The sequence below is a fragment of the Gorilla gorilla genome, chromosome 1 (assembly GCF_029281585.2).
Source record: "Gorilla gorilla gorilla isolate KB3781 chromosome 1, NHGRI_mGorGor1-v2.1_pri, whole genome shotgun sequence".
NCBI lineage: Eukaryota > Metazoa > Chordata > Mammalia > Primates > Hominidae > Gorilla > Gorilla gorilla.
In genome coordinates, this window is record NC_073224.2 from 16520512 (window position 1) to 16533572 (window position 13061).

General features: G+C 62.6%; 4 non-coding genes across 4 annotated transcripts; all 4 read right to left on the reverse strand.

Annotated features, from left to right (window-relative positions):
• Nucleotides 1–5883: 5883 nt before the first annotated feature.
• Nucleotides 5884–6002, reverse strand: LOC129529895 (5S ribosomal RNA). The gene has a single exon (XR_008675411.1). It is a non-coding gene; the product is annotated as a 5S ribosomal RNA (ribosomal RNA).
• Nucleotides 6003–8122: 2120 nt separating this feature from the next.
• On the reverse strand, nucleotides 8123–8241 carry LOC129529894 (5S ribosomal RNA). Its single transcript, XR_008675409.1, has one exon. It is a non-coding gene; the product is annotated as a 5S ribosomal RNA (ribosomal RNA).
• Nucleotides 8242–10321: 2080 nt separating this feature from the next.
• LOC129529889 (5S ribosomal RNA) lies at nucleotides 10322–10440 on the reverse strand. Its single transcript, XR_008675405.1, has one exon. It is a non-coding gene; the product is annotated as a 5S ribosomal RNA (ribosomal RNA).
• A 2073-nt stretch (nucleotides 10441–12513) lies between these two features.
• LOC129529942 (5S ribosomal RNA) lies at nucleotides 12514–12632 on the reverse strand. The gene has a single exon (XR_008675462.1). It is a non-coding gene; the product is annotated as a 5S ribosomal RNA (ribosomal RNA).
• Between the last annotated feature and the right edge of the window lie 429 nt (nucleotides 12633–13061).

Here is a 13061-nt window from a genome sequence, read left to right on the forward strand (position 1 = left end):
TGTCTATTATTACAATGCCTGGGGTTGGTTAGAATGCATGAGTTCACCCAGGTGTGTGTATCATTAGAATGCCCGGGGTTGCGCATTAGTCTCTGTCATTACAATGCCTGAGGACGGCCAGGAGTCTTTCCCATTAGAATGCCTGGGGCCATCCAGGTGTGTCTATTATTAGAATGCCTGGGGTGGGCCAGAAGTCTTTCCCATTAGAATGACTGGGTTCACCCAGGTGTTATTATTAGAATGTCTGGGGTCACCCAGGAATCTTTCCCATTAGAATGATTGGAGTTGCCCAGGTGTCTCTATCTTTAGAATGCCTGAGGCTGGCCAGGAGTCTTTCATAAGAATGCCTGGGGTCATCCACGTTTCTGTCTCTTGGCCATGCCTGGGGTCGGCCAGTAGTCTCTTCCATGAGAATGCCTGGGGTGGCCAAGTTGTCTTTATCATTGTAATGCCTGGGGTGGGTCGGGGTCTCTCCTGTTAGAATGTCTGAGGTCGCTCTGGTGTCTGTATCATTAGAATTGCAGAGGTCACCCAGGTGTCTCTCTCATTAGAATGCCTTGGATCAGACAGGAATCTCTTCCATTAGAATGCTTGGAATAGCCAATGTGTCTCTATCATTACAATGCCTGGGGTTGGCCAGGTGTCTCTCCCATTAGAATGCCTGAGGTCACCCAGGTGTCTCTACCATTACAATGCCTTAAGTCGCCCAGGTGTCTCTATCATTAGAGTGCCTGGGGTCAGCCAGGAGTCCCTCCCATTAGAATGCCTGAAATCGCCCAGCTATTTCTATTATGAGAATGCCTAGTGTGATCCAGGAGTCTCTCACATAAAATTCCTGTGGTCACCCAGGTGTCTCTGTCACTAGAATGCCTGGGGTTTCTAAGGTGTCTCTATCATTAGAAGGTTTGGGATCAGCCAGGAGTCTCTCCAATTAGAATCCATGGAGTCGCCCAGGTGTCTCCCATTAGAATGCCTGTGTTATTTCAGGTGTCTCTATCATTAGAATGCCTGCAGTCGGCCAGGGGTCTCTCCCATTAGAATGCATGGGTCCCCTAGCTGTCTCTATCATTAGAACGCCTGGGGTCAACCAGGACTGTCTTCCATTAAACTGCCAGGGGTGGTCCGGATGGCTCTATCATGAGAATGCTTTGAGTTTTCCAGCAGTCTCTCTCATTAGAGTGCCTGGGGTTGCCTAGGTGTCTTTATTATTGGAACAACTAGGCAGGGGCCAGAGTCTCTTCCCCTTAGGATGCCTGGAGTCGCCCAGGTGTCTCTATCATTAGACATAATATGTCTATCATTAGACATAAAATGTCTGGCGTTAGCCAGAAGTTTTTCCCATTAAAATGCCTGGGTTCTTGGAGGTGGAGGTTGCAGTGAGCCAAGATTGCGCCATTGCACTCCAGCCTGGGAGACAAGAGCGAGACTTCGGGAAAAAAAGAAAGCCTGGCTTCATCCAGGTATTTCTATCATTAAAATACCTTTGAATGGCCAGGAGTCTCTCCCATTAGAGTGCCTTGGTCGCCCAGTGTCTCTATCATTACAATTCCTGGGGTTGGCCAGGAGTTTCTCCCATTAGAATGCTTGGGGTTGCCCAGGTGTCTTTATCATTAGAATGCCTGGGGTGGTCCAGGTGTCTGTATCATTAGACTCCCTGGGGTCAGAAAAAAGTGTCTCCCATTAAAATGCCTGGGGTCACCCAGGTGTCTCTATTATTAAAATTCCTGCAATTGTCCGGGAGTCTCTCCCATTAGAATGCCTGCAGTCGCCCAGGTGTCTCTATTATTAGAATGCCTGGAGTCGCCCAGGAGTCTCTATCATTAAAATGCCTGTGGTCAGCCAGGAGTCTCTCCCATTAGAATGCCTGGGTCACCCATGTGTCTGTATCATTACAATGCATGGAGTTGGCCAAGAGTCCTTCCCATTAGAATGCCTGAGGTCACTGAGGTGTCTGCATCATTAGAATGCCTGGGGTTGCCCAGGTGTCTCTATCATTAGAATGCTTGGAGTCGCCCAGGTGTCTTTATCATTACAATGTCTGCGGTAGGCCAGGAGTCTCCCCCATTAGAATGCCTGGATTTGTCCAGGTTTATCTATCATTACAATGCCCGGAGTCACCCAGGTGTCTCTATCATTAGAATGCCTGAAGTCACCCAGGTGTCTCTACAATTAGAATGTCTGGGGTCGGCCAGAAGTGTCTTTCATTAGAAAGCCTGGGGTCACCCAAGTGTCTCTATCATCAGAATGCCTGGCATCGGCCAGAAGTTTCTCTCATCAAAATGCCTGTGGTCGTCAAGGTGTCTGAATCACTGGAATGACTGGCGTTGGCCAGAAGTCTCTCTTATCAGAATGCCTGGGGTCTCCCAGGTGTCTCTGTTATTGGAAGACTGGAGGTCGGCGAAGAGCCTCTCCCATTAGAATGACTGAAGTCTCCCAGGTGTCTCTAGTATTAGAAGGTCTGACATCAGTCAGGGACTGCTCCCATTAGAATGCCTGGGGTCGCACAGGTGTCTCTATCATTAGAATGCATAGAGAGCCGGAAGTCTCTCCCATTAAAATAGCTGTCCCTTCTGTCTGTCTCTTTCCCTCTCGCCTGTCTGTCTCGATCGCTCCCTTTATCCCTCCCTCGGTTTCTATCTCTCCATCCATCCCGTCCTAGCTCTTCCTCAAGCTGTGTGTGTGTGTGGTGTGTGTGTGAGCACGTGCACGCGTGCGAGCGCTCGGGTGTGTCTGTGTGTGGGGGAGTGGATTTCCTCCTGGTGGGATGTGTGTGTGTGTGTGTGTGTGTGCGCGCGCGTCTGCCCGCACGTGAGAGAGCACCCAGGTGTGTATGTGTGTGGGGGAGTAGATTTGCTCCTGGTGGTGGTGGGGTGTGTCTGGGTTTCTCTCAGCCCCTCTCACCCGGGATCAGGCGGCCACCTCTAGTGCCAGTCCGGGGCAAAGCAGGGCCAAACCCTGAACCGCTATCGCCCACGCCCTCTTGCCCATAGACCGGGTCTTGGTTGGGACAAGCGACAGTTGTGGTGGCGTTGTGAGAAAAACCCCCGCGCGGCTGGGCCGGCTGTTCGTCCTTGGGCCAGCCTTGACGGCTCTGGTTGGTTGGGGCAACAGGGGACATCACAAGATCTGAGCGGCGAGGGATCCAAAACGATACATCCGCGACAGGGCGGAGGAATGGAAGGGGTCCCAGGATCGTGGGCCCAGGGCCCTGACGCCTCGGAGCACTCCCTGCTCCGAGCGGGGCCGATGTGGCAGGATACCGGGAGCTCGGGAGCCAGGGGAAGGCCGAGGGCGAGCGGCTCCAGGGTCAACGATCCGAGCCCCGCGGCCCAGGGCTGGCGGTGACAGCTGGAATCCGGCCGACATGGATGGCCAGGCTCTAAGAGGAGCCAGGCGCCTGTTCTGGCGCCTACGGCCATATCACCCTGAACGCGACTGATCTCGGAAGCTAAGGAAGGATCGGCCTGGTTAGTACTTGGATGGGAGACGGCCTGGGAATACCGGGTGCTGTAGGCCTTTTTTTTTTTTTTCCTTTTTGCTTTTTCTTTACTTTTCTTCCAGACAGAGTCTCGCTCTGTCGCCCAGGGTGGAGTGCAGAGGCGCCATCTCGGCTCACTGCAAGCTCCGCCTCCCGGGTTCACGCCATTCTCCAGCCTCAGCCTCCCGAGTAGCTGGGCCTACAGGCGCCGGCCACCACGCCCGGCTAATTTTCTCTATTTTTCCTAGAGACGGGGTTTCACCCTGTTAGCCGGGATGGTCTCGAACTCCTGACCTCGTGATCCACCCGCCTCTGCCGCCCAGAGTGCTGGGATTACAGGCGGAAGCCACCGCGCCCGCCCGGCCTGCTGTAGGCTTTTTTGGCTTCCCCGCTGCCTCCCTTCCCCCTACAGTCGCCATGCTTCCCAACCTTCTCTGACTCCGCTCCCACGTCATAGCACACCTACACCACCGTCGCAGCCGGGGACCTCCTACTTGGGGTCCCAGCTACTCACGAGTTACGAGGCGTCAGGGCCCAGGGCCCACGATCCTGGGACGCCCTCCGTTCCTCCGCCCTGTGGCGGAGGCAGCGTTTTGGATCCCTCGCCGCACAGGGGCTCCTGCGAGGCCCCCTCTTGCCCCACCCACCCAGAGCCGTCAGTGCTGGCCAAAGGCCAACAGCCGGCCTAGCCGCGCGGTGCCTTTCTCTCACAACGCCCCCACCACGGTCGCTTGTCTCGACCAAGACCCGGCCGGGGGGCAACAGGGCGTGGGGTGTAGCCGGTCGGGGGGTGGCCCTGTTTTGCCCCGCGCTGGCACTAGAGGCGGCGGCCTGATCCCGGGTGAGAGGGCCTGAGAGAAACCCAGACACACCCCATCACCACCAGGAGCAAATCCACTCCACCACACGCAGACACAGCCGGGCGTGCTCTCAGGCGCGCACGTGGACACAAACACACACAGAGACACACACACTCGCACGCACACACACACACGCGGGTTGAAGGAAAGCAAGGACGAGATGGATGGAGAGATAGAAACCGAGGGAGGGAGAGAGACAGCGATCGACAGAGAGAGGGGAGGGCGAGAGGGAAGGAGACAGACAGGCTGAGAAAGAGAGAGGGACAGAGAAAGAGAGAGAGAGACAGAGAGACAGAGGGAAAACGGCAGAAGTAGCGCGAGGTCCACGGGGAAACCTAGAAGAGAGAGGCGGAGGGAGCTAGAGAGCGAGAGCGATAGAGACTGAGAGAGGAAGCGCCCGGCTCCGTTAGGCAGCGCCCTCTTGAGCAGGTCGGGATAGGGTGGAGGGGGCTTGGGCTGCGCCAGAACACGGGGGCCAGGCGGTCCGTGCGAGAGGACCGACGGAGCGCTGAGACGGGCTTTTTCTTGGATGAATTGCTTGCTTTGGAGGTGGGTTTCGTAGGCTCCTGCCTTTCTTGGCACCTCCCTGTGCTCTGGGTGCCTTGCGGCGGGCCCCGAGATTTGCAGAGCGCGCCCGCCCGTTTGGCGGGAGCCGTGGCACCGGGCGGGCCCGGAGGCCTGGGTCTCTGGCGTGTCCTCGGGACTGGAGTCGTGGACACGAAGTCGGGGGCATTGGGAATCCCGGGTGCACAGGGACTGTTTTCCTGGTGGCTGGCGAAGCAATGTCCTTCCCCCGGGTAAAGCAGCCCATGCGTTCTGGAGCCGAGGTCTTGGTTGGCGTCCGTGGCACCCGCTGCCCCTGCCCGCCCCTTGCCCCGGTTTGGAAGGGTGCGACGACGGCGCCCGATGGGTGAATTGAATGGCCTGGGCGTTCCGGGAGCGGGAAGGCACCGCGAACGGACGGGACCCCGCGGCTGCGACTTTGGGGTCCGGCCCCCTGCCCTCCCAGGCTGGAGCCGGGCGCCTGGCGGGGCGGCGGCGAGGCGGAAGCGGTGGGACGCTGCTGCCCGGCGTGCAGTAGGGGCGGACCCCCAGGAGGAGGACCCCGGCTGCGGCGGGGGTGTAGGTGGGCGGTAAAGGGGGAGCAGAGTCAGGGGAGGTTGGGAAGCATGGCGACTGTAGGGGGAAGGGAGGCAGCGGGGAAGCCAAAAAAGCCTACAGCAGGCCGTGCGGGCGCGGTGGCTCCCGCCTGTAATCCCAGCAGTCTGGGAGGCAGAGGCGGGTGGATCACGAGGTCAGGAGCTCGAGACCATCCCGGCTAACAGGGTGAAACCCCGTCTCTAGGAAAAAGAGAAAAAATTAGCCGGGCGAGGTGGCGGGCGCCTGTAGGCCCAGCTACTCGGGAGGCTGAGGCCGGAGAATGGCGTGAACCCGGGAGGCGGAGCTTGCAGTGAGCCGAGATGGCGCCACTGCACTCCAGCCTGGGCGACAGAGCGAGACTCCGTCTGGAAGAAAAGGAAAGAAAAAGCAAAAAGCCAAAGAAAAAGCCTACAGCACCCGGTATTCCCAGGCGGTCTCCCATCCAAGTACTAACCAGGCCCGACCCTGCTTAGCTTCCGAGATCAGACGAGATCGGGCGCGTTCAGGGTGGTATGGCCGTAGACGCCCGAGGAGGCGCATGGCTGCCCCAAGAGCCCGGCCGGGCCGTGCCCGCCGGATTGCAGCCGTCACCGCCGGCCCGGGGCCGCGGGGCTCGGATCGGGGACCCCCGAGCCGCTGGCCCGCGGCCTTCTTCCGGCTCCCGTGCTCCCGAGGTTCCACCACATCGGGCCCGCTGGGAGCAGGGAGTGCTCCGAGGCGTCAGGGCCCAGGGCCCACCATCCTGGGACGCCCTCCGTTCCTCCGCCCTGTGGCGGAGGCAGCGTTTTGGATCCCTCGCCGCACAGGGGCTCCTGCGAGGCCCCCTCTTGCCCCACCCACCCAGAGCCGTCAGTGCTGGCCAAAGGCCAACAGCCGGCCTAGCCGCGCGGTGCCTTTCTCTCACAACGCCCCCACCACGGTCGCTTGTCTCGACCAAGACCCGGCCGGGGGGCAAGAGGGCGTGGGGTGTAGCCGGTCGTGGGGTGGCCCCGTTTTGCGCCGGGCTGGCACTAGGGGCGGCGGCCTGATCTCGGGTGAGAGGGCCTGAGAGAAACCCAGACACACCCCACCACCAGCAGGAGCAAATCCACTCCCCCACACACAGACACACCCGGGCGCGCTCGCACGCGCGCGCGCGGACACACACACACACAGAAACACACACACACTGACACACACACAGAGACACACACACACAGACACACGCACACACACACACACGCGCCCGCACACACACACGCGGCTTGAAGGAGAGCAAGGACGAGATCGATGGAGAGATAGAAACCGAGTGAGGGAGAGAGACAGCGATCGACAGAGAGAGGGGAGGGCGAGAGGGAAGGAGACAGACAGGCTGAGAAAGAGAGAGGGACAAAGAGAGAGAGAGACAGAGAGACGGAGGGAAAACGGCAGAAGTAGCGCGAGGTCCACGGGGAAACCTAGAAGAGAGAGGCGGAGGGAGCTAGAGAGCGAGAGCGATAGAGACTGAGAGAGGAAGCGCCCGGCTCCGTTAGGCAGCGCCCTCTTGAGCAGGTCGGGATAGGGTGGAGGGGGCTTGGGCTGCGCCAGAACACGGGGGCCAGGCGGTCCGTGCGAGAGGACCGACGGAGCGCTGAGACGGGCTTTTTCTTGGATGAATTGCTTGCTTTGGAGGTGGGTTTCGTAGGCTCCTGCCTTTCTTGGCACCTCCCTGTGCTCTGGGTGCCTTGTGGCGGGCCCCGAGATTTGCAGAGCGCGCCCGACGGTTGGCGGGAGCCGTGGCACCGGGCGGGCCCGGAGGCCTGGGTCTCTGGCGTGTCCTCGGGACTGGAGTCGTGGACACGAAGTCGGGGGCATTGGGAATCCCGGGTGCACAGGGACTGTTTTCCTGGTGGCTGGCGAAGCAATGTCCTTCCCCCAGGTAAAGCAGCCCATGCGTTCTGGAGCCGAGGTCTTGGTTGGCGTCTGTGCACCCGCTGCCCCTGCCCGCCCCTTGCCCCGGTTTGGAAGGGTGCGACGACGGCGCCCGATGGGTGAATTGAATGGCCTGGGCGTTCCGGGAGCGGGAAGGCACCGCGAACGGACGGGACCCCGCGGCTGCGACTTTGGGGTCCGGCCCCCTGCCCTCCCAGGCTGGAGCCGGGCGCCTGGCGGGGCGGCGGCGAGGCGGAAGCGTTGGGACGCTGCTGCCCGGCGTGCAGTAGGAGCGGACCCCCAGGAGGAGGACCCCGGCTGCGGCGGGGGTGTAGTTGGGCGGTAAAGGGGGAGCAGAGTCAGGGGTGGTTGGGAAGCATGGCGACTGTAGGGGGAAGGGAGGCAGCGGGGAAGCCAAAAAAGCCTACAGCAGGCCGTGCGGGCGCGGTGGCTCCCGCCTGTAATCCCAGCACTCTGGGAGGCAGAGGCGGGTGGATCACGAGGTCAGGAGCTCGAGACCATCCCGGCTAACAGGGTGAAACCCCGTCTCTAGGAAAAAGAGAAAAAATTAGCCGGGCGAGGTGGCGGGCGCCTGTAGGCCCAGCTACTCGGGAGGCTGAGGCCGGAGAATGGCGTGAACCCGGGAGGCGGAGCTTGCAGTGAGCCGAGATGGCGCCACTGCACTCCAGCCTGGGCGACAGAGCGAGACTCCGTCTGGAAGAAAAGGAAAGAAAAAGCAAAAAGCCAAAGAAAAAGCCTACAGCACCCGGTATTCCCAGGCGGTCTCCCATCCAAGTACTAACCAGGCCCGACCCTGCTTAGCTTCCGAGATCAGACGAGATCGGGCGCGTTCAGGGTGGTATGGCCGTAGACGCCCGAGGAGGCGCATGGCTGCCCCAAGAGCCCGGCCGGGCCGTGCCCGCCGGATTGCAGCCGTCACCGCCGGCCCGGGGCCGCGGGGCTCGGATCGGGGACCCCCGAGCCGCTGGCCCGCGGCCTTCCTCCGGCTCCCGTGCTCCCGAGGTTCCACCACATCGGGCCCGCTGGGAGCAGGGAGTGCTCCGAGGCGTCAGGGCCCAGGGCCCACCATCCTGGGACGCCCTCCGTTCCTCCGCCCTGTGGCGGAGGCAGCGTTTTGGATCCCTCGCCACACAGGGGCTCCTGCGAGGCCCCCTCTTGCCCCACCCACCCAGAGCCGTCAGTGCTGGCCAAAGGCGAGCAGCCGGCCCAGCCGCGCGGGGCTTTTCTCTCACAACGCCCCCACCACGGTCGCTTGTCTCGACCAAGACCCGGCCGGGGGGCAACAGGGCGTGGGGTGTAGACGGTCGGGGGGTGGCCCTGTTTTGCCCCGCGCTGGCTCTAGAGGCGGCGGCCTGATCCCGGGTGAGAGGGCCTGAGAGAAACCCAGACACACCCCATCACCACCAGGAGCAAATCCACTCCACCACACGCAGACACAGCCGGGCGTGCTCGCAGGCGCGCACGTGGACACAAACACACACAGAGACACACACACTCGCACGCACACACACACACGCGGGTTGAAGGAAAGCAAGGACGAGATGGATGGAGAGATAGAAACCGAGTGAGGGAGAGACAGCGATCGACAGAGAGAGGGGAGGGCGAGAGGGAAGGAGACAGACAGGCTGAGAAAGAGAGAGGGACAGAGAAAGAGAGAGAGAGACAGAGAGACAGAGAGACAGAGGGAAAACGGCAGAAGTAGCGCGAGGTCCACGGGGAAACCTAGAAGAGAGAGGCGGAGGGAGCTAGAGAGCGAGAGCGATAGAGACTGAGAGAGGAAGCGCCCGGCTCCGTTAGGCAGCGCCCTCTTGAGCAGGTCGGGATAGGGTGGAGGGGGCTTGGGCTGCGCCAGAACACGGGGGCCAGGCGGTCCGTGCGAGAGGACCGACGGAGCGCTGAGACGGGCTTTTTCTTGGATGAATTGCTTGCTTTGGAGGTGGGTTTCGTAGGCTCCTGCCTTTCTTGGCACCTCCCTGTGCTCTGGGTGCCTTGCGGCGGGCCCCGAGATTTGCAGAGCGCGCCCGCCCGTTTGGCGGGAGCCGTGGCACCGGGCGGGCCCGGAGGCCTGGGTCTCTGGCGTGTCCTCGGGACTGGAGTCGTGGACACGAAGTCGGGGGCATTGGGAATCCCGGGTGCACAGGGACTGTTTTCCTGGTGGCTGGCGAAGCAATGTCCTTCCCCCGGGTAAAGCAGCCCATGCGTTCTGGAGCCGAGGTCTTGGTTGGCGTCCGTGGCACCCGCTGCCCCTGCCCGCCCCTTGCCCCGGTTTGGAAGGGTGCGACGACGGCGCCCGATGGGTGAATTGAATGGCCTGGGCGTTCCGGGAGCGGGAAGGCACCGCGAACGGACGGGACCCCGCGGCTGCGACTTTGGGGTCCGGCCCCCTGCCCTCCCAGGCTGGAGCCGGGCGCCTGGCGGGGCGGCGGCGAGGCGGAAGCGGTGGGACGCTGCTGCCCGGCGTGCAGTAGGGGCGGACCACCAGGAGGAGGACCCCGGCTGCGGCGGGTGTGTAGGTGGGCGGTAAAGGGGGAGCAGAGTCAGGGGAGGTTGGGAAGCATGGCGACTGTAGGGGGAAGGGAGGCAGCGGGGAAGCCAAAAAAGCCTACAGCAGGCCGTGCGGGCGCGGTGGCTCCCGCCTGTAATCCCAGCACTCTGGGAGGCAGAGGCGGGTGGATCACGAGGTCAGGAGCTCGAGACCATCCCGGCTAACAGGGTGAAACCCCGTCTCTAGGAAAAAGAGAAAAAATTAGCCGGGCGAGGTGGCGGGCGCCTGTAGGCCCAGCTACTCGGGAGGCTGAGGCCGGAGAATGGCGTGAACCCGGGAGGCGGAGCTTGCAGTGAGCCGAGATGGCGCCACTGCACTCCAGCCTGGGCGACAGAGCGAGACTCCGTCTGGAAGAAAAGGAAAGAAAAAGCAAAAAGCCAAAGAAAAAGCCTACAGCACCCGGTATTCCCAGGCGGTCTCCCATCCAAGTACTAACCAGGCCCGACCCTGCTTAGCTTCCGAGATCAGACGAGATCGGGCGCGTTCAGGGTGGTATGGCCGTAGACGCCCGAGGAGGCGCATGGCTGCCCCAAGAGCCCGGCCGGGCCGTGCCCGCCGGATTGCAGCCGTCACCGCCGGCCCGGGGTCCGCGGGGCTCGGATCGGGGACCCCCGAGCCGCTGGCCCGCGGCCTTCCCCCGGCTCCCGTGCTCCCGAGGTTCCACCACATCGGGCCCGCTGGGAGCAGGGAGTGCTCCGAGGCGTCAGGGCCCAGGGCCCACCATCCTGGGACGCCCTCCGTTCCTCCGCCCTGTGGCGGAGGCAGCGTTTTGGATCCCTCGCCACACAGGGGCTCCTGCGAGGCCCCCTCTTGCCCCACCCACCCAGAGCCGTCAGTGCTGGCCAAAGGCGAGCAGCCGGCCCAGCCGCGCGGGGCTTTTCTCTCACAACGCCCCCACCACGGTCGCTTGTCTCGACCAAGACCCGGCCGGGGGGCAACAGGGCGTGGGGTGTAGCCGGTCGGTGGGTGGCCCTGTTTTGCCCCGCGCTGGCTCTAGAGGCGGCGGCCTGATCTCGGGTGAGAGGGCCTGAGAGAAACCCAGACACACCCCATCACCACCAGGAGCAAATCCACTCCACCACACGCAGACACAGCCGGGCGTGCTCGCAGGCGCGCACGTGGACACAAACACACACAGAGACACACACACTCGCACGCACACACACACACGCGGGTTGAAGGAAAGCAAGGACGAGATGGATGGAGAGATAGAAACCGAGTGAGGGAGAGACAGCGATCGACAGAGAGAGGGGAGGGCGAGAGGGAAGGAGACAGACAGGCTGAGAAAGAGAGAGGGACAGAGAAAGAGAGAGAGAGACAGAGACACAGAGGGAAAACGGCAGAAGTAGCGCGAGGTCCACGGGGAAACCTAGAAGAGAGAGGCGGAGGGAGCTAGAGAGCGAGAGCGATAGAGACTGAGAGAGGAAGCGCCCGGCTCCGTTAGGCAGCGCCCTCTTGAGCAGGTCGGGATAGGGTGGAGGGGGCTTGGGCTGCGCCAGAACACGGGGGCCAGGCGGTCCGTGCGAGAGGACCGACGGAGCGCTGAGACGGGCTTTTTCTTGGATGAATTGCTTGCTTTGGAGGTGGGTTTCGTAGGCTCCTGCCTTTCTTGGCACCTCCCTGTGCTCTGGGTGCCTTGCGGCGGGCCCCGAGATTTGCAGAGCGCGCCCGCCCGTTTGGCGGGAGCCGTGGCACCGGGCGGGCCCGGAGGCCTGGGTCTCTGGCGTGTCCTCGGGACTGGAGTCGTGGACACGAAGTCGGGGACATTGGGAATCCCGGGTGCACAGGGACTGTTTTCCTGGTGGCTGGCGAAGCAATGTCCTTCCCCCGGGTAAAGCAGCCCATGCGTTCTGGAGCCGAGGTCTTGGTTGGCGTCCGTGGCACCCGCTGCCCCTGCCCGCCCCTTGCCCCGGTTTGGAAGGGTGCGACGACGGCGCCCGATGGGTGAATTGAATGGCCTGGGCGTTCCGGGAGCGGGAAGGCACCGCGAACGGACGGGACCCCGCGGCTGCGACTTTGGGGTCCGGCCCCCTGCCCTCCCAGGCTGGAGCCGGGCGCCTGGCGGGGCGGCGGCGAGGCGGAAGCGGTGGGACGCTGCTGCCCGGCGTGCAGTAGGGGCGGACCACCAGGAGGAGGACCCCGGCTGCGGCGGGTGTGTAGGTGGGCGGTAAAGGGGGAGCAGAGTCAGGGGAGGTTGGGAAGCATGGCGACTGTAGGGGGAAGGGAGGCAGCGGGGAAGCCAAAAAAGCCTACAGCAGGCCGTGCGGGCGCGGTGGCTCCCGCCTGTAATCCCAGCACTCTGGGAGGCAGAGGCGGGTGGATCACGAGGTCAGGAGCTCGAGACCATCCCGGCTAACAGGGTGAAACCCCGTCTCTAGGAAAAAGAGAAAAAATTAGCCGGGCGAGGTGGCGGGCGCCTGTAGGCCCAGCTACTCGGGAGGCTGAGGCCGGAGAATGGCGTGAACCCGGGAGGCGGAGCTTGCAGTGAGCCGAGATGGCGCCACTGCACTCCAGCCTGGGCGACAGAGCGAGACTCCGTCTGGAAGAAAAGGAAAGAAAAAGCAAAAAGCCAAAGAAAAAGCCTACAGCACCCGGTATTCCCAGGCGGTCTCCCATCCAAGTACTAACCAGGCCCGACCCTGCTTAGCTTCCGAGATCAGACGAGATCGGGCGCGTTCAGGGTGGTATGGCCGTAGACGCCCGAGGAGGCGCATGGCTGCCCCAAGAGCCCGGCCGGGCCGTGCCCGCCGGATTGCAGCCGTCACCGCCGGCCCGGGGCCGCGGGGCTCGGATCGGGGACCCCCGAGCCGCTGGCCCGCGGCCTTCCTCCGGCTCCCGTGCTCCCGAGGTTCCACCACATCGGGCCCGCTGGGAGCAGGGAGTGCTCCGAGGCGTCAGGGCCCAGGGCCCACCATCCTGGGACGCCCTCCGTTCCTCCGCCCTGTGGCGGAGGCAGCGTTTTGGATCCCTCGCCGCACAGGGGCTCCTGCGAGGCCCCCTCTTGCCCCACCCACCCAGAGCCGTCAGTGCTGGCCAAAGGCCAACAGCCGGCCTAGCCGCGCGGTGCCTTTCTCTCACAACGCCCCCACCACGGTCGCTTGTCTCGACCAAGACCCGGCCGGGGGGC